The sequence below is a fragment of the Saimiri boliviensis genome, chromosome 2, assembly GCF_048565385.1.
Source record: "Saimiri boliviensis isolate mSaiBol1 chromosome 2, mSaiBol1.pri, whole genome shotgun sequence".
In the NCBI taxonomy this organism is placed as follows: domain Eukaryota; kingdom Metazoa; phylum Chordata; class Mammalia; order Primates; family Cebidae; genus Saimiri; species Saimiri boliviensis.
In genome coordinates, this window is record NC_133450.1 from 136,146,101 (window position 1) to 136,171,322 (window position 25,222).

Genomic DNA, 25,222 nt, shown 5'->3' on the forward strand with positions numbered 1-25,222 from the left:
AGAATGTAGAAACAGTCATTTCCAGCCCTAGAAACGCATTTAAAAGTTAGCAGAAAGAATGCGTTTAAAACACAGAAATCCCGCTTCTTACAAACTCATCTGCTGTGTGTTGGTTCCTTTTAGGAAGTTGCATCTATGTTTAGATTAAGCGAGGTAGAAACACGTTTCTTCTAAAAGCTGCATTTGGACATTACAGAGTGCATGGGAGAACATGCTGTAAAGAGAAAATCTTGCTCTAAAACCAAAACGGAGCTATCTAGCAGTATGTTTGTCAATGTGTTTATTCAACTTTCAGAGTTAAACTGATGTGTGTTTGCAGCAGTTCAGAAACCCTTTCTTTGGAGAATGTAGAAACAGTCATTTCCAGCCCTAGAAACGCATGTTAAGAGTTAGAAGTAAAAATGCGTTTAAAACACAGAAAACCCGCTTCTTACAAACTCATCTGCTGTGTGTTGGTTCCTTTTAGGAAGTTGCATCTATGTTTAGATTTAGCGAGTTAGAAACACGTTTCTTCTAAAAGCTGCGTTTGGACATTCCAGAGTGCATTGGAGAACAGGCTGTAAAGAGAAAAACCTAGCTCTAAAACCAAAACGGAGCTATCTAGCAGTATGTTTGTCAATGTGTTTATTCAACTTTCAGAGTTAAACTAATGATTGTTTGCAGCAGTTCAGAAACCCTTTCTTTGGAGAATGTGGAAACAGTCATTTCCAGCCCTAGAAACGCATGTAAGAGTTAGCAGTAAGAATGCGTTTAAAACACAGAAAACCCGCTTCTTACAAACTCATCTGCTGTGTGTTGGTTCCTTTTAGGAAGTTGCATCTATGTTTAGATTCAGCGAGTTAGAAACACGTTTCTTCTAAAAGCTGCGTTTGGACATTCCATAGTGCATGGGAGAACATGCTGTAAAGAGAAAATCTTGCTCTAAAACAAAAACGGAGCTATCTAGCAGTATGTTTGTCAATGTGTGTATTCAACTTCCAGAGTTAAACTGATGTGTGTTTGAAGCAGTTCAGAAACCCTTTCTTTGGAGAATGTAGAAACAGTCATTTCCAGCCCTAGAAACGCATGTAAGAGTTAGAAGTAAGAATGCGTTTAAAACACAGAAAACCCGCTTCTTACAAACTCATCTGCTGTGTGTTGGTTCCTTTTAGGAAGTTGCATCTATGTTTAGATTCAGCGAGGTAGAAACACGTTTCTTCTAAAAGCTGCGTTTGGACATTCTAGAGTGCATGGGAGAACATGCTGTAAAGAGAAAATCTTGCTCTAAAACCAAAACGGAGCTATCTAGCAGTATGTTTGTCAATGTGTGTATTCAACTTTCAGAGTTAAACTGATGTGTGTTTACAGCAGTTCAGAAACCCTTTCTTTGGAGAATGTAGAAACAGTCATTTCCAGCCCTAGAAACGCATGTAAGAGTTAGCAGTAAGAATGCGTTTAAAACACAGAAAACCCGCTTCTTACAAACTCATCTGCTGTGTGTTGGTTCCTTTTAGGAAGTTGCATCTATGTTTAGATTCAGCGAGGTAGAAACACGTTTCTTCTAAAAGCTGCGTTTGGACATTCCAGAGTGCATGGGAGAACATGCTGTAAAGAGAAAATCTTGCTCTAATACCAAAACGGAGCTATCTAGCAGAATGTTTGTCAATGTGTGTATTCAACTTCCAGAGTTAAACTGATGTGTGTTTGCAGCAGTTAAGAAACCCTTTCTTTGGAGAATGTAGAAACAGTCATTTCCAGCCCTAGAAACGCATGTAAGAGTTAGCAGTAAGAATGCGTTTAAAACACAGAAAACCCGCCTCTAACAAACTCATCTGCTGTGTATTGGTTCCTTTTAGGAAGTTGCATCTATGTTTAGATTCAGCGAGGTAGAAACACGTTTCTTTTAAAAGCTGCTTTTGGACATTCCAGAGTGCATTGGAGAACAGGCTGTAAAGAGAAAAACCTGGCTCTAAAACCAAAAGGGAGCTATCTAGCAGAATGTTTGTCAAAGTGTGTATTCAACTTCCAGAGTTAAACTGATGTTTGTTTGCAGCAGTTCAGAAACCCTTTCGTTGGAGAATGTAGAAACAGTCATTTCCAGCCCTAGAAACGCATGTAAGAGTTAGCAGTAAGAATGCGTTTAAAACACAGAAAACCCGCTTCTTACAAACTCATCTGCTGTGTGTTGGTTCCTTTTAGGAAGTTGCATCTATGTTTAGATTCAGCGAGGTAGAAACACGTTTCTTCTAAAAGCTGCGTTTGGACATTCCAGAGTGCATGGGAGAACATTCTGTAAAGAGAAAATCTTGCTCTAAAACCAAAACGGAGCTATCTAGCAGTATGTTTGTCAATGTGTGTATTCAACGTCCAGAGTTAAACTGATGTGTTTGCAGCAGTTCAGAAACCCTTTCTTTGGAGAATGTAGAAACAGTCATTTCCAGCCCTAGAAACGCATTTAAGAGTTAGCAGAAAGAATGCGTTTAAAACACAGAAATCCCGCTTCTTACAAACTCATCTGCTGTGTGTTGGTTCCTTTTAGGAAGTTGCATCTATGTTTAGATTAAGCGAGGTAGAAACACGTTTCTTCTAAAAGCTGCATTTGGACATTACAGAGTGCATGGGAGAACATGCTGTAAAGAGAAAATCTTGCTCTAAAACCAAAACGGAGCTATCTAGCAGTATGTTTGTCAATGTGTTTATTCAACTTTCAGAGTTAAACTGATGTGTGTTTGCAGCAGTTCAGAAACCCTTTCTTTGGAGAATGTAGAAACAGTCATTTCCAGCCCTAGAAACGCATGTTAAGAGTTAGAAGTAAAAATGCGTTTAAAACACAGAAAACCCGCTTCTTACAAACTCATCTGCTGTGTGTTGGTTCCTTTTAGGAAGTTGCATCTATGTTTAGATTTAGCGAGTTAGAAACACGTTTCTTCTAAAAGCTGCGTTTGGACATTCCAGAGTGCATTGGAGAACAGGCTGTAAAGAGAAAAACCTAGCTCTAAAACCAAAACGGAGCTATCTAGCAGTATGTTTGTCAATGTGTTTATTCAACTTTCAGAGTTAAACTAATGATTGTTTGCAGCAGTTCAGAAACCCTTTCTTTGGAGAATGTGGAAACAGTCATTTCCAGCCCTAGAAACGCATGTAAGAGTTAGCAGTAAGAATGCGTTTAAAACACAGAAAACCCGCTTCTTACAAACTCATCTGCTGTGTGTTGGTTCCTTTTAGGAAGTTGCATCTATGTTTAGATTCAGCGAGGTAGAAACACGTTTCTTCTAAAAGCTGCGTTTGGACATTCTAGAGTGCATGGGAGAACATGCTGTAAAGAGAAAATCTTGCTCTAAAACCAAAACGGAGCTATCTAGCAGTATGTTTGTCAATGTGTGTATTCAACTTTCAGAGTTAAACTGATGTGTGTTTGCAGCAGTTCAGAAACCCTTTCTTTGGAGAATGTAGAAACAGTCATTTCCAGCCCTAGAAACGCATGTAAGAGTTAGCAGTAAGAATGCGTTTAAAACACAGAAAACCCGCCTCTAACAAACTCATCTGCTGTGTGTTGGTTCCTTTTAGGAAGTTGCATCTATGTTTAGATTCAGCGAGGTAGAAACACGTTTCTTCTAAAAGCTGCGTTTGGACATTCCAGAGTGCATTGGAGAACAGGCTGTAAAGAGAAAAACCTTGCTCTAAAACCAAAACGGAGCTATCTAGCAGAATGTTTGTCAAAGTGTGTATTCAAATTCCAGAGTTAAACTGATGTTTGTTTGCAGCAGTTCAGAAACCCTTTCTTTGGAGAATGTAGAAACAGTCATTTCCAGCCCTAGAAACGCATGTAAGAGTTAGCAGTAAGAATGCGTTTAAAACACAGAAAACCCGCTTCTTACAAACTCATCTGCTGTGTGTTTGTTCCTTTTAGGAAGTTGCATCTATGTTTATATTAAGCGAGGTAGAAACACGTTTCTTCTAAAAGCTGCATTTGGACATTCCAGAGTGCATGGGAGAACATGCTGTAAAGAGAAAATCTTGCTCTAAAACCAAAACGGAGCTATCTAGCAGTATGTTTGTCAATGTGTGTATTCAACTTTCAGAGGTAAACTGATGTGTGTTTGAAGCAGTTCAGAAACCCTTTCTTTGGAGAATGTAGAAACAGTCATTTCCAGCCCTAGAGACGCATGTTAAGAGTTAGAAGTAAGAATGCGTTTAAAACACAGAAAACCCGCTTCTTACAAACTCACCTGCAGTGTGTTGGTTTCTTTTAGGAAGTTGCATCTATGTTTAGATTCAGCGAGGTAGAAACACGTTTCTTCTAAAAGCTGCATTTGGACATTCCAGAGTGCATGGGAGAACATGCTGTGAAGAGAAAATCTTGCACTAAAACCAAAACGGAGCTATCTAGCAGTATGTTTGTCAATGTGTGTATTCAACGTCCAGAGTTAAACTGATGTGTGTTTGCAGCAGTTCAGAAACCCTTTCTTTGGAGAATGTAGAAACAGTCATTTCCAGCCCTAGAAACGCATGTAAGAGTTAGCAGTAAGAATGCGTTTAAAACACAGAAAACCCGCTTCTTACAAACTCATCTGCTGTGTGTTGGTTCCTTTTAGGAAGTTGCATCTATGTTTAGATTCAGCGAGGTAGAAACACGTTTCTTCTAAAAGCTGCGTTTGGACATTCCAGAGTGCATTGGAGAACAGGCTGTAAAGAGAAAAACCTTGTTCTAAAACCAAAACGGAGCTATCTAGCAGAATGTTTGTCAAAGTGTGTATTCAACTTCCATAGTTAAACTGATGTTTGTTTGCAGCAGTTCAGAAACCCTTTCTTTGGAGAATGTAGAAACAGTCATTTCCAGCCCTAGAAACGCATGTAAGAGTTAGCAGTAAGAATGCGTTTAAAACACAGAAAACCCGCTTCTTACAAACTCATCTGCTGTGTGTTGGTTCCTTTTAGGAAGTTGCATCTATGTTTAGATTCAGCGAGGTAGAAACACGTTTCTTCTAAAAGCTGCGTTTGGACATTCCAGAGTGCATTGGAGAACAGGCTGTAAAGAGAAAAACCTTGCTCTAAAACCAAAAGGGAGCTATCTAGCAGAATGTTTGTCAAAGTGTGTATTCAACTTCCAGAGTTAAACTGATGTTTGTTTGCAGCAGTTCAGAAACCCTTTCTTTGGAGAATGTAGAAACAGTCATTTCCAGCCCTAGAAACGCATGTAAGAGTTAGCAGTAAGAATGCGTTTAAAACACAGAAAACCCGCTTCTTACAAACTCATCTGCTGTGTGTTGGTTCCTTTTAGGAAGTTGCATCTATGTTTAGATTCAGCGAGGTAGAAACACGTTTCTTCTAAAAGCTGCATTTGGACATTCCAGAGTGCATGGGAGAACATGCTGTAAAGAGAAAATCTTGCTCTAAAACCAAAACGGAGCTATCTAGCAGTATGTTTGTCAATGTGTGTATTCAACTTTCAGAGGTAAACTGATGTGTGTTTGAAGCAGTTCAGAAACCCTTTCTTTGGAGAATGTAGAAACAGTCATTTCCAGCCCTAGAAACGCATGTTAAGAGTTAGAAGTAAGAATGCGTTTAAAACACAGAAAACCCGCTTCTTACAAACTCACCTGCAGTGTGTTGGTTCCTTTTAGGAAGTTGCATCTATGTTTAGATTCAGCGAGGTAGAAACACGTTTCTTCTAAAAGCTGCGTTTGGACATTCCAGAGTGCATTGGAGAACAGGCTGTAAAGAGAAAAACCTTGCTCTAAAACCAAAAGGGAGCTATCTAGCAGAATGTTTGTCAAAGTGTGTATTCAACTTCCAGAGTTAAACTGATGTGTGTTTGCAGCAGTTCAGAAACCCTTTCTTTGGAGAATGTAGAAACAGTCATTTCCAGCCCTAGAAACGCATGTAAGAGTTAGCAGTAAGAATGCGTTTAAAACACAGAAAACCCGCTTCTTACAAACTCACCTGCAGTGTGTTGGTTCCTTTTAGGAAGTTGCATCTATGTTTAGATTCAGCGAGGTAGAAACACGTTTCTTCTAAAAGCTGAATTTGGACATTCCAGAGTGCATGGGAGAACATGCTGTGAAGAGAAAATCTTGCTCTAAAACCAAAACGGAGCTATCTAGCAGTATGTTTGTCAATGTGTGTATTCAACGTCCAGAGTTAAACTGATGTGTGTTTGCAGCAGTTCAGAAACCCTTTCTTTGGAGAATGTAGAAACAGTCATTTCCAGCCCTAGAAACGCATGTAAGAGTTAGCAGTAAGAATGCGTTTAAAACACAGAAAACCCGCTTCTTACAAACTCATCTGCTGTGTGTTAGTTCCTTTTAGGAAGTTGCATCTATGTTTAGATTCAGCGAGGTAGAAACACGTTTCTTCTAAAAGCTGCGTTTGGACATTCCAGAGTGCATTGGAGAACAGGCTGTAAAGAGAAAAACCTTGTTCTAAAACCAAAACGGAGCTATCTAGCAGAATGTTTGTCAAAGTGTGTATTCAACTTCCATAGTTAAACTGATGTTTGTTTGCAGCAGTTCAGAAACCCTTTCTTTGGAGAATGTAGAAACAGTCATTTCCAGCCCTAGAAACGCATGTTAATAGTTAGAAGTAAAAATGCGTTTAAAACACAGAAAACCCGCTTCTTACAAACTCATCTGCTGTGTGTTGGTTCCTTTTAGGAAGTTGCATGTATGTTTAGATTTAGCGAGTTAGAAACACGTTTCTTCTAAAAGCTGCGTTTGGACATTCCAGAGTGCATTGGAGAACAGGCTGTAAAGAGAAAAACCTAGCTCTAAAACCAAAACGGAGCTATCTAGCAGTATGTTTGTCAATGTGTTTATTCAACTTTCAGAGTTAAACTGATGTGTGTTTGAAGCAGTTCAGAAACCCTTTCTTTGGAGAATGTAGAAACAGTCATTTCCAGCCCTAGAAACGCATGTAAGAGTTAGCAGTAAGAATGCGTTTAAAACACAGAAAACCCGCTTCTTACAAACTCATCTGCTGTGTGTTGGTTCCTTTTAGGAAGTTGCATCTATGTTTAGATTCAGCGAGGTAGAAACACGTTTCTTCTAAAAGCTGCGTTTGGACATTCTAGAGTGCATGGGAGAACATGCTGTAAAGAGAAAATCTTGCTCTAAAACCAAAACGGAGCTATCTAGCAGTATGTTTGTCAATGTGTGTATTCAACTTTCAGAGTTAAACTGATGTGTGTTTGCAGCAGTTCAGAAACCCTTTCTTTGGAGAATGTAGAAACAGTCATTTCCAGCCCTAGAAACGCATGTAAGAGTTAGCAGTAAGAATGCGTTTAAAACACAGAAAACCCGCTTCTTACAAACTCATCTGCTGTGTGTTGGTTCCTTTTAGGAAGTTGCATCTATGTTTAGATTCAGCGAGTTAGAAACACGTTTCTTCTAAAAGCTGCATTTGGACATTCCAGAGTGCATGGGAGAACATGCTGTAAAGAGAAAATCTTGCTCTAAAACCAAAACGGAGCTATCTAGCAGAATGTTTGTCAATGTGTGTATTCAACGTCCAGAGTTAAACTGATGTGTGTTTGCAGCAGTTCAGAAACCCTTTCTTTGGAGAATGTAGAAACAGTCATTTCCAGCCCTAGAAACGCATGTAAGATTTAGCAGTAAGAATGCGTTTAAAACACAGAAAACCCGCCTCTAACAAACTCATCTGCTGTGTGTTGGTTCCTTTTAGGAAGTTGCATCTATGTTTAGATTCAGCGAGGTAGAAACACGTTTCTTCTAAAAGCTGCGTTTGGACATTCCAGAGTGCATTGGAGAACAGGCTGTAAAGAGAAAAACCTTGCTCTAAAACCAAAACGGAGCTATCTAGCAGAATGTTTGTCAAAGTGTGTATTCAAATTCCAGAGTTAAACTGATGTTTGTTTGCAGCAGTTCAGAAACCCTTTCTTTGGAGAATGTAGAAACAGTCATTTCCAGCCCTAGAAACGCATGTAAGAGTTAGCAGTAAGAATGCGTTTAAAACACAGAAAACCCGCTTCTTACAAACTCATCTGCTGTGTGTTTGTTCCTTTTAGGAAGTTGCATCTATGTTTAGATTAAGCGAGGTAGAAACACGTTTCTTCTAAAAGCTGCATTTGGACATTCCATAGTGCATGGGAGAACATGCTGTAAAGAGAAAATCTTGCTCTAAAACCAAAACGGAGCTATCTAGCAGTATGTTTGTCAATGTGTGTATTCAACTTTCAGAGGTAAACTGATGTGTGTTTGAAGCAGTTCAGAAACCCTTTCTTTGGAGAATGTAGAAACAGTCATTTCCAGCCCTAGAGACGCATGTTAAGAGTTAGAAGTAAGAATGCGTTTAAAACACAGAAAACCCGCTTCTTACAAACTCACCTGCAGTGTGTTGGTTCCTTTTAGGAAGTTGCATCTATGTTTAGATTCAGCGAGGTAGAAACACGTTTCTTCTAAAAGCTGCATTTGGACATTCCAGAGTGCATGGGAGAACATGCTGTGAAGAGAAAATCTTGCTCTAAAACCAAAACGGAGCTATCTAGCAGTATGTTTGTCAATGTGTGTATTCAACGTCCAGAGTTAAACTGATGTGTGTTTGCAGCCGTTCAGAAACCCTTTCTTTGGAGAATGTAGAAACAGTCATTTCCAGCCCTAGAAACGCATGTAAGAGTTAGCAGTAAGAATGCGTTTAAAACACAGAAAACCCGCTTCTTACAAACTCATCTGCTGTGTGTTGGTTCCTTTTAGGAAGTTGCATCTATGTTTAGATTCAGCGAGGTAGAAACACGTTTCTTCTAAAAGCTGCGTTTGGACATTCCAGAGTGCATTGGAGAACAGGCTGTAAAGAGAAAAACCTTGTTCTAAAACCAAAACGGAGCTATCTAGCAGAATGTTTGTCAAAGAGTGTATTCAACTTCCATAGTTAAACTGATGTTTGTTTGCAGCAGTTCAGAAACCCTTTCTTTGGAGAATGTAGAAACAGTCATTTCCAGCCCTAGAAACGCATGTAAGAGTTAGCAGTAAGAATGCGTTTAAAACACAGAAAACCCGCTTCTTACAAACTCATCTGCTGTGTGTTGGTTCCTTTTAGGAAGTTGCATCTATGTTTAGATTCAGCGAGGTAGAAACACGTTTCTTCTAAAAGCTGCGTTTGGACATTCCAGAGTGCATTGGAGAACAGGCTGTAAAGAGAAAAACCTTGCTCTAAAACCAAAAGGGAGCTATCTAGCAGAATGTTTGTCAAAGTGTGTATTCAACTTCCAGAGTTAAACTGATGTTTGTTTGCAGCAGTTCAGAAACCCTTTCTTTGGAGAATGTAGAAACAGTCATTTCCAGCCCTAGAAACGCATGTAAGAGTTAGCAGTAAGAATGCGTTTAAAACACAGAAAACCCGCTTCTTACAAACTCATCTGCTGTGTGTTGGTTCCTTTTAGGAAGTTGCATCTATGTTTAGATTCAGCGAGGTAGAAACACGTTTCTTCTAAAAGCTGCATTTGGACATTCCAGAGTGCATGGGAGAACATGCTGTAAAGAGAAAAACCTTGCTCTAAAACCAAAAGGGAGCTATCTAGCAGAATGTTTGTCAAAGTGTGTATTCAACTTCCAGAGTTAAACTGATGTGTGTTTGCAGCAGTTCAGAAACCCTTTCTTTGGAGAATGTAGAAACAGTCATTTCCAGCCCTAGAAACGCATGTAAGAGTTAGCAGTAAGAATGCGTTTAAAACACAGAAAACCCGCTTCTTACAAACTCACCTGCAGTGTGTTGGTTCCTTTTAGGAAGTTGCATCTATGTTTAGATTCAGCGAGGTAGAAACACGTTTCTTCTAAAAGCTGCATTTGGACATTCCAGAGTGCATGGGAGAACATGCTGTGAAGAGAAAATCTTGCTCTAAAACCAAAACGGAGCTATCTAGCAGTATGTTTGTCAATGTGTGTATTCAACGTCCAGAGTTAAACTGATGTGTGTTTGCAGCCGTTCAGAAACCCTTTCTTTGGAGAATGTAGAAACAGTCATTTCCAGCCCTAGAAACGCATGTAAGAGTTAGCAGTAAGAATGCGTTTAAAACACAGAAAACCCGCTTCTTACAAACTCATCTGCTGTGTGTTGGTTCCTTTTAGGAAGTTGCATCTATGTTTAGATTCAGCGAGGTAGAAACACGTTTCTTCTAAAAGCTGCGTTTGGACATTCCAGAGTGCATTGGAGAACAGGCTGTAAAGAGAAAAACCTTGTTCTAAAACCAAAACGGAGCTATCTAGCAGAATGTTTGTCAAAGAGTGTATTCAACTTCCATAGTTAAACTGATGTTTGTTTGCAGCAGTTCAGAAACCCTTTCTTTGGAGAATGTAGAAACAGTCATTTCCAGCCCTAGAAACGCATGTAAGAGTTAGCAGTAAGAATGCGTTTAAAACACAGAAAACCCGCTTCTTACAAACTCATCTGCTGTGTGTTGGTTCCTTTTAGGAAGTTGCATCTATGTTTAGATTCAGCGAGGTAGAATCACGTTTCTTTTAAAAGCTGCGTTTGGACATTCCAGAGTGCATTGGAGAACAGGCTGTAAAGAGAAAAACCTGGCTCTAAAACCAAAAGGGAGCTATCTAGCAGAATGTTTGTCAAAGTGTGTATTCAACTTCCAGAGTTAAACTGATGTGTGTTTGCAGCAGTTCAGAAACCCTTTCTTTGGAGAATGTAGAAACAGTCATTTCCAGCCCTAGAAACGCATGTAAGAGTTAGCAGTAAGAATGCGTTTAAAACACAGAAAACCCGCTTCTTACAAACTCATCTGCTGTGTGTTGGTTCCTTTTAGGAAGTTGCATCTATGTTTAGATTCAGCGAGGTAGAAACACGTTTCTTCTAAAAGCTGCGTTTGGACATTCCAGAGTGCATTGGAGAACAGGCTGTAAAGAGAAAAACCTTGTTCTAAAACCAAAACGGAGCTATCTAGCAGAATGTTTGTCAAAGAGTGTATTCAACTTCCATAGTTAAACTGATGTTTGTTTGCAGCAGTTCAGAAACCCTTTCTTTGGAGAATGTAGAAACAGTCATTTCCAGCCCTAGAAACGCATGTAAGAGTTAGCAGTAAGAATGCGTTTAAAACACAGAAAACCCGCTTCTTACAAACTCATCTGCTGTGTGTTGGTTCCTTTTAGGAAGTTGCATCTATGTTTAGATTCAGCGAGGTAGAAACACGTTTCTTTTAAAAGCTGCGTTTGGACATTCCAGAGTGCATTGGAGAACAGGCTGTAAAGAGAAAAACCTGGCTCTAAAACCAAAAGGGAGCTATCTAGCAGAATGTTTGTCAAAGTGTGTATTCAACTTCCAGAGTTAAACTGATGTTTGTTTGCAGCAGTTCAGAAACCCTTTCGTTGGAGAATGTAGAAACAGTCATTTCCAGCCCTAGAAACGCATGTAAGAGTTAGCAGTAAGAATGCGTTTAAAACACAGAAAACCCGCTTCTTACAAACTCATCTGCTGTGTGTTGGTTCCTTTTAGGAAGTTGCATCTATGTTTAGATTCAGCGAGGTAGAAACACGTTTCTTCTAAAAGCTGCGTTTGGACATTCCAGAGTGCATTGGAGAACAGGCTGTAAAGAGAAAAACCTTGTTCTAAAACCAAAACGGAGCTATCTAGCAGAATGTTTGTCAAAGTGTGTATTCAACTTCCATAGTTAAACTGATGTTTGTTTGCAGCAGTTCAGAAACCCTTTCGTTGGAGAATGTAGAAACAGTCATTTCCAGCCCTAGAAACGCATGTTAAGAGTTAGAAGTAAGAATGCGTTTAAAACACAGAAAACCCGCTTCTTACAAACTCACCTGCAGTGTGTTGGTTCCTTTTAGGAAGTTGCATCTATGTTTAGATTCAGCGAGGTAGAAACACGTTTCTTCTAAAAGCTGCATTTGGACATTCCAGAGTGCATGGGAGAACATGCTGTGAAGAGAAAATCTTGCTCTAAAACCAAAACGGAGCTATCTAGCAGTATATTTGTCAATGTGTGTATTCAACGTCCAGAGTTAAACTGATGTGTGTTTGCAGCAGTTCAGAAACCCTTTCTTTGGAGAATGTAGAAACAGTCATTTCCAGCCCTAGAAACGCATGTAAGAGTTAGCAGTAAGAATGCGTTTAAAACACAGAAAACCCGCTTCTTACAAACTCATCTGCTGTGTGTTGGTTCCTTTTAGGAAGTTGCATCTATGTTTAGATTCAGCGAGGTAGAAACACGTTTCTTCTAAAAGCTGCGTTTGGACATTCCAGAGTGCATGGGAGAACATGCTGTAAAGAGAAAATCTTGCTCTAAAACCAAAACGGAGCTATCTAGCAGTATGTTTGTCAATGTGTGTATTCAACGTCCAGAGTTAAACTGATGTGTGTTTGCAGCAGTTCAGAAACCCTTTCGTTGGAGAATGTAGAAACAGTCATTTCCAGCCCTAGAAACGCATTTAAGAGTTAGCAGAAAGAATGCGTTTAAAACACAGAAATCCCGCTTCTTACAAACTCATCTGCTGTGTGTTGGTTCCTTTTAGGAAGTTGCATCTATGTTTAGATTAAGCGAGGTAGAAACACGTTTCTTCTAAAAGCTGCATTTGGACATTACAGAGTGCATGGGAGAAAATGCTGTAAAGAGAAAATCTTGCTCTAAAACCAAAACGGAGCTATCTAGCAGTATGTTTGTCAATGTGTGTATTCAACTTTCAGAGTTAAACTGATGTGTGTTTGCAGCAGTTCAGAAACCCTTTCTTTGGAGAATGTAGAAACAGTCATTTCCAGCCCTAGAAACGCATGTTAAGAGTTAGAAGTAAAAATGCGCTTAAAACACAGAAAACCCGCTTCTTACAAACTCATCTGCTGTGTGTTGGTTCCTTTTAGGAAGTTGCATCTATGTTTAGATTCAGCGAGGTAGAAACACGTTTCTTCTAAAAGCTGCGTTTGGACATTCCAGAGTGCATTGGAGAACAGGCTGTAAAGAGAAAAACCTTCCTCTAAAACCAAAACGGAGCTATCTAGCAGAATGTTTGTCAAAGTGTGTATTCAACTTCCAGAGTTAAACTGATGTTTGTTTGCAGCAGTTCAGAAACCCTTTCTTTGGAGAATGTAGAAACAGTCATTTCCAGCCCTAGAAACGCATGTAAGAGTTAGCAGTAAGAATGCGTTTAAAACACAGAAAACCCGCTTCTTACAAACTCATCTGCTGTGTGTTGGTTCCTTTTAGGAAGTTCCATCTATGTTTAGATTCAGCGAGGTAGAAACACGTTTCTTCTAAAAGCTGCATTTGGACATTCCAGAGTGCATGGGAGAACATTCTGTAAAGAGAAAATCTTGCTCTAAAACCAAAACGGAGCTATCTAGCAGTATGTTTGTCAATGTGTGTATTCAACGTCCAGAGTTAAACTGATGTGTTTGCAGCAGTTCAGAAACCCTTTCTTTGGAGAATGTAGAAACAGTCATTTCCAGCCCTAGAAACGCATTTAAGAGTTAGCAGAAAGAATGCGTTTAAAACACAGAAATCCCGCTTCTTACAAACTCATCTGCTGTGTGTTGGTTCCTTTTAGGAAGTTGCATCTATGTTTAGATTAAGCGAGGTAGAAACACGTTTCTTCTAAAAGCTGCATTTGGACATTACAGAGTGCATGGGAGAACATGCTGTAAAGAGAAAATCTTGCTCTAAAACCACAACGGAGCTATCTAGCAGTATGTTTGTCAATGTGTTTATTCAACTTTCAGAGTTAAACTGATGTGTGTTTGCAGCAGTTCAGAAACCCTTTCTTTGGAGAATGTAGAAACAGTCATTTCCAGCCCTAGAAACGCATGTTAAGAGTTAGAAGTAAAAATGCGTTTAAAACACAGAAAACCCGCTTCTTACAAACTCATCTGCTGTGTGTTGGTTCCTTTTAGGAAGTTGCATCTATGTTTAGATTTAGCGAGTTAGAAACACGTTTCTTCTAAAAGCTGCGTTTGGACATTCCAGAGTGCATTGGAGAACAGGCTGTAAAGAGAAAAACCTAGCTCTAAAACCAAAACGGAGCTATCTAGCAGTATGTTTGTCAATGTGTTTATTCAACTTTCAGAGTTAAACTAATGATTGTTTGCAGCAGTTCAGAAAGCCTTTCTTTGGAGAATGTGGAAACAGTCATTTCCAGCCCTAGAAACGCATGTAAGAGTTAGCAGTAAGAATGCGTTTAAAACACAGAAAACCCGCTTCTTACAAACTCATCTGCTGTGTGTTGGTTCCTTTTAGGAAGTTGCATCTATGTTTAGATTCAGCGAGTTAGAAACACGTTTCTTCTAAAAGCTGCGTTTGGACATTCCAGAGTGCATGGGAGAACATGCTGTAAAGAGAAAATCTTGCTCTAAAACCAAAACGGAGCTATCTAGCAGTATGTTTGTCAATGTGTGTATTCAACTTCCAGAGTTAAACTGATGTGTGTTTGAAGCAGTTCAGAAACCCTTTCTTTGGAGAATGTAGAAACAGTCATTTCCAGCCCTAGAAACGCATGTAAGAGTTAGAAGTAAGAATGCGTTTAAAACACAGAAAACCCGCTTCTTACAAACTCATCTGCTGTGTGTTGGTTCCTTTTAGGAAGTTGCATCTATGTTTAGATTCAGCGAGGTAGAAACACGTTTCTTCTAAAAGCTGCGTTTGGACATTCTAGAGTGCATGGGAGAACATGCTGTAAAGAGAAAATCTTGCTCTAAAACCAAAACGGAGCTATCTAGCAGTATGTTTGTCAATGTGTGTATTCAACTTTCAGAGTTAAACTGATGTGTGTTTGCAGCAGTTCAGAAACCCTTTCTTTGGAGAATGTAGAAACAGTCATTTCCAGCCCTAGAAACGCATGTAAGAGTTAGCAGTATGAATGCGTTTAAAACACAGAAAACCCGCCTCTAACAAACTCATCTGCTGTGTGTTGGTTCCTTTTAGGAAGTTGCATCTATGTTTAGATTCAGCGAGGTAGAAACACGTTTCTTCTAAAAGCTGCGTTTGGACATTCCAGAGTGCATTGGAGAACAGGCTGTAAAGAGAAAAACCTTGCTCTAAAACCAAAACGGAGCTATCTAGCAGAATGTTTGTCAAAGTGTGTATTCAAATTCCAGAGTTAAACTGATGTTTGTTTGCAGCAGTTCAGAAACCCTTTCTTTGGAGAATGTAGAAACAGTCATTTCCAGCCCTAGAAACGCATGTAAGAGTTAGCAGTAAGAATGCGTTTAAAACACAGAAAACCCGCTTCTTACAAACTCATCTGCTGTGTGTTTGTTCCTTTTAGGAAGTTGCATCTATGTTTAGATTAAGCGAGGTAGAAACACGTTTCTTCTAAAAGCTGCATTTGGACATTCCAGAGTGCATGGGAGAACATGCTGTAAAGAGAAAATCTTGCTCTAAAACCAAAACGGAGCTATCTAGCAGTATGTTTGTCAATGTGTGTATTCAACTTTCAGAGGTAAACTGATGTGTGTTTGAAGCAGTTCAGAAACCCTTTCTTTGGAGAATGTAGAAACAGTCATTTCCAGCCCTAGAGACGCATGTTAAGAGTTAGAAGTAAGAATGCGTTTAAAACACAGAAAACCCGGTTCTTACAAACTCACCTGCAGTGTGTTGGTTCCTTTTAGGAAGTTGCATCTATGTTTAGATTCAGCGAGGTAGAAACACGTTTCTTCTAAAAGCTGCATTTGGACATTCAAGAGTGCATGGGAGAACATGCTGTGAAGAGAAAATCTTGCTCTAAAACCAAAACGGAGCTATCTAGCAGTATGTTTGTCAATGTGTGTATTCAACGTCCAGAGTTAAACTGATGTGTGTTTGCAGCAGTTCAGAAACCCTTTCTTTGGAGAATGTAGAAACAGTCATTTCCAGCCCTAGAAACGCATGTAAGAGTTAGCAGTAAGAATGCGTTTAAAACACAGAAAACCCGCTTCTTACAAACTCATCTGCTGTGTGTTGGTTCCTTTTAGGAAGTTGCATCTATGTTTAGATTCAGCGAGGTAGAAACACGTTTCTTCTAAAAGCTGCGTTTGGACATTCCAGAGTGCATTGGAGAACAGGCTGTAAAGAGAAAAACCTTGTTCTAAAACCAAAACGGAGCTATCTAGCAGAATGTTTGTCAAAGACTGTATTCAACTTCCATAGTTAAACTGATGTTTGTTTGCAGCAGTTCAGAAACCCTTTCTTTGGAGAATGTAGAAACAGTCATTTCCAGCCCTAGAAACGCATGTAAGAGTTAGCAGTAAGAATGCGTTTAAAACACAGAAAACCCGCTTCTTACAAACTCATCTGCTGTGTGTTGGTTCCTTTTAGGAAGTTGCATCTATGTTTAGATTCAGCGAGGTAGAAACACGTTTCTTCTAAAAGCTGCGTTTGGACATTCCAGATTGCATTGGAGAACAGGCTGTAAAGAGAAAAACCTTGCTCTAAAACCAGAAGGGAGCTATCTAGCAGAATGTTTGTCAAAGTGTGTATTCAACTTCCAGAGTTAAACTGATGTTTGTTTGCAGCAGTTCAGAAACCCTTTCTTTGGAGAATGTAGAAACAGTCATTTCCAGCCCTAGAAACGCATGTAAGAGTTAGCAGTAAGAATGCGTTTAAAACACAGAAAACCCGCTTCTTACAAACTCATCTGCTGTGTGTTGGTTCCTTTTAGGAAGTTGCATCTATGTTTAGATTCAGCGAGGTAGAAACACGTTTCTTCTAAAAGCTGCATTTGGACATTCCAGAGTGCATGGGAGAACATGCTGTAAAGAGAAAATCTTGCTCTAAAACCAAAACGGAGCTATCTAGCAGTATGTTTGTCAATGTGTGTATTCAACTTTCAGAGGTAAACTGATGTGTGTTTGAAGCAGTTCAGAAACCCTTTCTTTGGAGAATGTAGAAACAGTCATTTCCAGCCCTAGAAACGCATGTTAAGAGTTAGAAGTAAGAATGCGTTTAAAACACAGAAAACCCGCTTCTTACAAACTCACCTGCAGTGTGTTGGTTCCTTTTAGGAAGTTGCATCTATGTTTAGATTCAGCGAGGTAGAAACACGTTTCTTCTAAAAGCTGCGTTTGGACATTCCAGAGTGCATTGGAGAACAGGCTGTAAAGAGAAAAACCTTGCTCTAAAACCAAAAGGGAGCTATCTAGCAGAATGTTTGTCAAAGTGTGTATTCAACTTCCAGAGTTAAACTGATGTGTGTTTGCAGCAGTTCAGAAACCCTTTCTTTGGAGAATGTAGAAACAGTCATTTCCAGCCCTAGAAACGCATGTAAGAGTTAGCAGTAAGAATGCGTTTAAAACACAGAAAACCCGCTTCTTACAAACTCACCTGCAGTGTGTTGGTTCCTTTTAGGAAGTTGCATCTATGTTTAGATTCAGCGAGGTAGAAACACGTTTCTTCTAAAAGCTGCATTTGGACATTCCAGAGTGCATGGGAGAACATGCTGTGAAGAGAAAATCTTGCTCTAAAACCAAAACGGAGCTATCTAGCAGTATGTTTGTCAATGTGTGTATTCAACGTCCAGAGTTAAACTGATGTGTGTTTGCAGCAGTTCAGAAACCCTTTCTTTGGAGAATGTAGAAACAGTCATTTCCAGCCCTAGAAACGCATGTAAGAGTTAGCAGTAAGAATGCGTTTAAAACACAGAAAACCCGCTTCTTACAAACTCATCTGCTGTGTGTTGGTTCCTTTTAGGAAGTTGCATCTATGTTTAGATTCAGCGAGGTAGAAACACGTTTCTTCTAAAAGCTGCGTTTGGACATTCCAGAGTGCATTGGAGAACAGGCTGTAAAGAGAAAAACCTTGTTCTAAAACCAAAACGGAGCTATCTAGCAGAATGTTTGTCAAAGTGTGTATTCAACTTCCATAGTTAAACTGATGTTTGTTTGCAGCAGTTCAGAAACCCTTTCGTTGGAGAATGTAGAAACAGTCATTTCCAGCCCTAGAAACGCCTGTTAATAGTTAGAAGTAAAAATGCGTTTAAAACACAGAAAACCCGCTTCTTACAAACTCATCTGCTGTGTGTTGGTTCCTTTTAGGAAGTTGCATGTATGTTTAGATTTAGCGAGTTAGAAACACGTTTCTTCTAAAAGCTGCGTTTGGACATTCCAGAGTGCATTGGAGAACAGGCTGTAAAGAGAAAAACCTAGCTCTAAAACCAAAACGGAGCTATCTAGCAGTATGTTTGTCAATGTGTTTATTCAACTTTCAGAGTTAAACTGATGTGTGTTTGAAGCAGTTCAGAAACCCTTTCTTTGGAGAATGTAGAAACAGTCATTTCCAGCCCTAGAAACGCATGTAAGAGTTAGAAGTAAGAATGCGTTTAAAACACAGAAAACCCGCTTCTTACAAACTCATCTGCTGTGTGTTGGTTCCTTTTAGGAAGTTGCATCTATGTTTAGATTCAGCGAGGTAGAAACACGTTTCTTCTAAAAGCTGCGTTTGGACATTCTAGAGTGCATGGGAGAACATGCTGTAAAGAGAAAATCTTGCTCTAAAACCAAAACGGAGCTATCTAGCAGTATGTTTGTCAATGTGTGTATTCAACTTTCAGAGTTAAACTGATGTGTGTTTGCAGCAGTTCAGAAACCCTTTCTTTGGAGAATGTAGAAACAGTCATTTCCAGCCCTAGAAACGCATGTAAGAGTTAGCAGTAAGAATGCGTTTAAAACACAGAAAACCCGCTTCTTACAAACTCATCTGCTGTGTGTTGGTTCCTTTTAGGAAGTTGCATCTATGTTTAGATTCAGCGAGGTAGAAACACGTTTCTTCTAAAAGCTGCATTTGGACATTCCAGAGTGCATGGGAGAACATGCTGTAAAGAGAAAATCTTGCTCTAAAACCAAAACGGAGCTATCTAGCAGTATGTTTGTCAATGTGTGTATTCAACTTCCAGAGTTAAACTGATGTTTGTTTGCAGCAGTTCAGAAACCCTTTCTTTGGAGAATGTAGAAACAGTCATTTCCAGCCCTAGAAACGCATGTAAGAGTTAGCAGTAAGAATGCGTTTAAAACACAGAAAACCCGCTTCTTACAAACTCATCTGCTGTGTGTTGGTTCCTTTTAGGAAGTTGCATCTATGTTTAGATTAAGCCAGGTAGAAACACGTTTCTTCTAAAAGCTGCATTTGGACATTCCAGAGTGCATGGGAGAACATGCTGTAAAGAGAAAATCTTGCTCTAAAACCAAAACGGAGCTATCTAGCAGTATGTTTGTCAATGTGTGTATTCAACGTCCAGAGTTAAACTGATGTGTGTTTGCAGCAGTTCAGAAACCCTTTCTTTGGAGAATGTAGAAACAGTCATTTCCAGCCCTAGAAACGCATGTAAGAGTTAGCAGTAAGAATGCGTTTAAAACACAGAAAACCCGCTTCTTACAAACTCATCTGCTGTGTGTTGGTTCCTTTTAGGAAGTTGCATCTATGTTTAGATTCAGCGAGGTAGAAACACGTTTCTTCTAAAAGCTGCGTTTGGACATTCCAGAGTGCATTGGAGAACAGGCTGTAAAGAGAAAAACCTTTTTCTAAAACCAAAACGGAGCTATCTAGCAGAATGTTTGTCAAAGTGTGTATTCAACTTCCATAGTTAAACTGATGTTTGTTTGCAGCAGTTCAGAAACCCTTTCGTTGGAGAATGTAGAAACAGTCATTTCCAGCCCTAGAAACGCATGTAAGAGTTAGCAGTAAGAATGCGTTTAAAACACAGAAAACCCGCTTCTTACAAACTCATCTGCTGTGTGTTGGTTCCTTTTAGGAAGTTGCATCTATGTTTAGATTCAGCGAGGTAGAAACACGTTTCTTCTAAAAGCTGCGTTTGGACATTCCAGAGTGCATTGGAGAACAGGCTGTAAAGAGAAAAACCTTGCTCTAAAACCAAAACGGAGCTATCTAGCAGAATGTTTGTCAAAGTGTGTATTCAACTTCCAGAGTTAAACTGATGTTTGTTTGCAGCAGTTCAGAAACCCTTTCTTTGGAGAATGTAGAAACAGTCATTTCCAGCCCTAGAAACGCATGTAAGAGTTAGCAGTAAGAATGCGTTTAAAACACAGAAAACCCGCTTCTTACAAACTAACCTGCTGTGTGTTGGTTCCTTTTAGGAAGTTGCATCTATGTTTAGATTCAGCGAGGTAGAAACACGTTTCTTCTAAAAGCTGCATTTGGACATTCCAGAGTGCATGGGAGAACATGCTGTAAAGAGAAAATCTTGCTCTAAAACCAAAACGGAGCTATCTAGCAGTATGTTTGTCAATGTGTGTATTCAACTTCCAGAGTTAAACTGATGTGTGTTTGAAGCAGTTCAGAAACCCTTTCTTTGGAGAATGTAGAAACAGTCATTTCCAGCCCTAGAAACGCATGTAAGAGTTTGAAGTAAGAATGCGTTTAAAACACAGAAAACCCGCTTCTTACAAACTCATCTGCTGTGTGTTGGTTCCTTTTAGGAAGTTGCATCTATGTTTAGATTCAGCGAGGTAGAAACACGTTTCTTCTAAAAGCTGCGTTTGGACATTCTAGAGTGCATGGGAGAACATGCTGTAAAGAGAAAATCTTGCTCTAAAACCAAAACGGAGCTATCTAGCAGTATGTTTGTCAATGTGTGTATTCAACTTTCAGAGTTAAACTGATGTGTGTTTGCAGCAGTTCAGAAACCCTTTCTTTGGAGAATGTAGAAACAGTCATTTCCAGCCCTAGAAACGCATGTAAGAGTTAGCAGTAAGAATGCGTTTAAAACACAGAAAACCCGCTTCTTACAAACTCATCTGCTGTGTGTTGGTTCCTTTTAGGAAGTTGCATCTATGTTTAGATTCAGCGAGGTAGAAACACGTTTCTTCTAAAAGCTGCGTTTGGACATTCCAGAGTGCATTGGAGAACAGGCTGCAAAGAGAAAAACCTTGCTCTAAAACCAAAACGGAGCTATCTAGCAGAATGTTTGTCAAAGTGTGTATTCAAATTCCAGAGTTAAACTGATGTTTGTTTGCAGCAGTTCAGAAACCCTTTCGTTGGAGAATGTAGAAACAGTCATTTCCAGCCCTAGAAACGCATGTAAGAGTTAGCAGTAAGAATGCGTTTAAAACACAGAAAACCCGCTTCTTACAAACTCATCTGCTGTGTGTTGGTTCCTTTTAGGAAGTTGCATCTATGTTTAGATTCAGCGAGGTAGAAACACGTTTCTTCTAAAAGCTGCATTTAAACATTCCAGAGTGCATTGGAGAACAGGCTGTAAAGAGAAAAACCTTGCTCTAAAACCAAAACGGAGCTATCTAGCAGAATGTTTGTCAAAGTGTGTATTCAACTTCCAGAGTTAAACTGATGTTTGTTTGCAGCAGTTCAAAAACCCTTTCTTTGGAGAATGTAGAAACAGTCATTTCCAGCCCTAGAAACGCATGTAAGAGTTAGCAGTAAGAATGCGTTTAAAACACAGAAAACCCGCTTCTTACAAACTCATCTGCTGTGTGTTGGTTCCTTTTAGGAAGTTGCATCTATGTTTAGATTAAGCGAGGTAGAAACACGTTTCTTCTAAAAGCTGCATTTGGACATTACTGAGTGCATGGGAGAACATGCTGTAAAGAGAAAATCTTGCTCTAAAACCAAAACGGAGCTATCTAGCAGTATGTTTGTCAATGTGTGTATTCAACTTTCAGAGGTAAACTGTTGTGTGTTTGAAGCAGTTCAGAAACCCTTTCTTTGGAGAATGTAGAAACAGTCATTTCCAGCCCTAGAAACGCATGTTAAGAGTTAGAAGTAAGAATGCGTTTAAAACACAGAAAACCCGCTTCTTACAAACTCACCTGCAGTGTGTTGGTTCCTTTTAGGAAGTTGCATCTATGTTTAGATTCAGCGAGGTAGAAACACGTTTCTTCTAAAAGCTGCATTTGGACATTCCAGAGTGCATGGGAGAACATGCTGTGAAGAGAAAATCTTGCTCTAAAACCAAAACGGAGCTATCTAGCAGTATATTTGTCAATGTGTGTATTCAACGTCCAGAGATAAACTGATGTGTGTTTGCAGCAGTTCAGAAACCCTTTCTTTGGAGAATGTAGAAACAGTCATTTCCAGCCCTAGAAACGCATGTAAGAGTTAGCAGTAAGAATGCGTTTAAAACACAGAAAACCCGCTTCTTACAAACTCATCTGCTGTGTGTTGGTTCCTTTTAGGAAGTTGCATCTATGTTTAGATTCAGCGAGGTAGAAACACGTTTCTTCTAAAAGCTGCGTTTGGACATTCCAGAGTGCATGGGAGAACATGCTGTAAAGAAAAAATCTTGCTCTAAAACCAAAACGGAGCTATCTAGCAGTATGTTTGTCAATGTGTGTATTCAACGTCCAGAGTTAAACTGATGTGTGTTTGCAGCAGTTCAGAAACCCTTTCGTTGGAGAATGTAGAAACAGTCATTTCCAGCCCTAGAAACGCATTTAAGAGTTAGCAGAAAGAATGCGTTTAAAACACAGAAATCCCGCTTCTTACAAACTCATCTGCTGTGTGTTGGTTCCTTTTAGGAAGTTGCATCTATGTTTAGATTAAGCGAGGTAGAAACACGTTTCTTCTAAAAGCTGCATTTGGACATTACAGAGTGCATGGGAGAAAATGCTGTAAAGAGAAAATCTTGCTCTAAAACCAAAACGGAGCTATCTAGCAGTATGTTTGTCAATGTGTGTATTCAACTTTCAGAGTTAAACTGATGTGTGTTTGCAGCAGTTCAGAAACCCTTTCTTTGGAGAATGTAGAAACAGTCATTTCCAGCCCTAGAAACGCATGTTAAGAGTTAGAAGTAAAAATGCGCTTAAAACACAGAAAACCCGCTTCTTACAAACTCATCTGCTGTGTGTTGGTTCCTTTTAGGAAGTTGCATCTATGTTTAGATTCAGCGAGGTAGAAACACGTTTCTTCTAAAAGCTGCGTTTGGACATTCCAGAGTGCATTGGAGAACAGGCTGTAAAGAGAAAAACCTTCCTCTAAAACCAAAACGGAGCTATCTAGCAGAATGTTTGTCAAAGTGTGTATTCAACTTCCAGAGTTAAACTGATGTTTGTTTTCAGCAGTTCAGAAACCCTTTCTTTGAAGAATGTAGAAACAGTCATTTCCAGCCCTAGAAACGCATGTAAGAGTTAGCAGTAAGAATGCGTTTAAAACACAGAAAACCCGCTTCTTACAAACTCATCTGCTGTGTGTTGGTTCCTTTTAGGAAGTTGCATCTATGTTTAGATTCAGCGAGGTAGAAACACGTTTCTTCTAAAAGCTGCATTTGGACATTCCAGAGTGCATGGGAGAACATGCTGTAAAGAGAAAATCTTGCTCTAAAACCAAAACGGAGCTATCTAGCAGTATGTTTGTCAATGTGTTTATTCAACTTTCAGAGTTAAACTGATGTGTGTTTGCAGCAGTTCAGAAACCCTTTCTTTGGAGAATGTAGAAACAGTCATTTCCAGCCCTAGAAACGCATGTTAACAGTTAGAAGTAAAAATGCGTTTAAAACACAGAAAACCCGCTTCTTACAAACTCATCTGCTGTGTGTTGGTTCCTTTTAGGAAGTTGCATCTATGTTTAGATTTAGCGAGTTAGAAACACGTTTCTTCTAAAAGCTGCGTTTGGACATTCCAGAGTGCATTGGAGAACAGGCTGTAAAGAGAAAAACCTAGCTCTAAAACCAAAACGGAGCTATCTAGCAGTATGTTTGTCAATGTGTTTATTCAACTTTCAGAGTTAAACTAATGATTGTTTGCAGCAGTTCAGAAACCCTTTCTTTGGAGAATGTGGAAACAGTCATTTCCAGCCCTAGAAACGCATGTAAGAGTTAGCAGTAAGAATGCGTTTAAAACACAGAAAACCCGTTTCTTACAAACTCATCTGCTGTGTGTTGGTTCCTTTTAGGAAGTTGCATCTATGTTTAGATTCAGCGAGTTAGAAACACGTTTCTTCTAAAAGCTGCGTTTGGACATTCCAGAGTGCATGGGAGAACATGCTGTAAAGAGAAAATCTTGCTCTAAAACCAAAACGGAGCTATCTAGCAGTATGTTTGTCAATGTGTGTATTCAACTTCCAGAGTTAAACTGATGTGTGTTTGAAGCAGTTCAGAAACCCTTTCTTTGGAGAATGTAGAAACAGTCATTTCCAGCCCTAGAAACGCATGTAAGAGTTAGAAGTAAGAATGCGTTTAAAACACAGAAAACCCGCTTCTTACAAACTCATCTGCTGTGTGTTGGTTCCTTTTAGGAAGTTGCATCTATGTTTAGATTCAGCGAGGTAGAAACACGTTTCTTCTAAAAGCTGCGTTTGGACATTCTAGAGTGCATGGGAGAACATGCTGTAAAGAGAAAATCTTGCTCTAAAACCAAAACGGAGCTATCTAGCAGTATGTTTGTCAATGTGTGTATTCAACTTTCAGAGTTAAACTGATGTGTGTTTGCAGCAGTTCAGAAACCCTTTCTTTGGAGAATGTAGAAACAGTCATTTCCAGCCCTAGAAACGCATGTAAGAGTTAGCAGTAAGAATGCGTTTAAAACACAGAAAACCCGCCTCTAACAAACTCATCTGCTGTGTGTTGGTTCCTTTTAGGAAGTTGCATCTATGTTTAGATTCAGCGAGGTAGAAACACGTTTCTTCTAAAAGCTGCGTTTGTACATTCCAGAGTGCATTGGAGAACAGGCTGTAAAGAGAAAAACCTTGCTCTAAAACCAAAACGGAGCTATCTAGCAGAATGTTTGTCAAAGTGTGTATTCAAATTCCAGAGTTAAACTGATGTTTGTTTGCAGCAGTTCAGAAACCCTTTCTTTGGAGAATGTAGAAACAGTCATTTCCAGCCCTAGAAACGCATGTAAGAGTTAGCAGTAAGAATGCGTTTAAAACACAGAAAACCCGCTTCTTACAAACTCATCTGCTGTGTGTTTGTTCCTTTTAGGAAGTTGCATCTATGTTTAGATTAAGTGAGGTAGAAACACGTTTCTTCTAAAAGCTGCATTTGGACATTCCAGAGTGCATGGGAGAACATGCTGTAAAGAGAAAATCTTGCTCTAAAACCAAAACGGAGCTATCTAGCAGTATGTTTGTCAATGTGTGTATTCAACTTTCAGAGGTAAACTGATGTGTGTTTGAAGCAGTTCAGAAACCCTTTCTTTGGAGAATGTAGAAACAGTCATTTCCAGCCCTAGAGACGCATGTTAAGAGTTAGAAGTAAGAATGCGTTTAAAACACAGAAAACCCGCTTCTTACAAACTCACCTGCAGTGTGTTGGTTCCTTTTAGGAAGTTGCATCTATGTTTAGATTCAGCGAGGTAGAAACACGTTTCTTCTAAAAGCTGCATTTGGACATTCCAGAGTGCATGGGAGAAC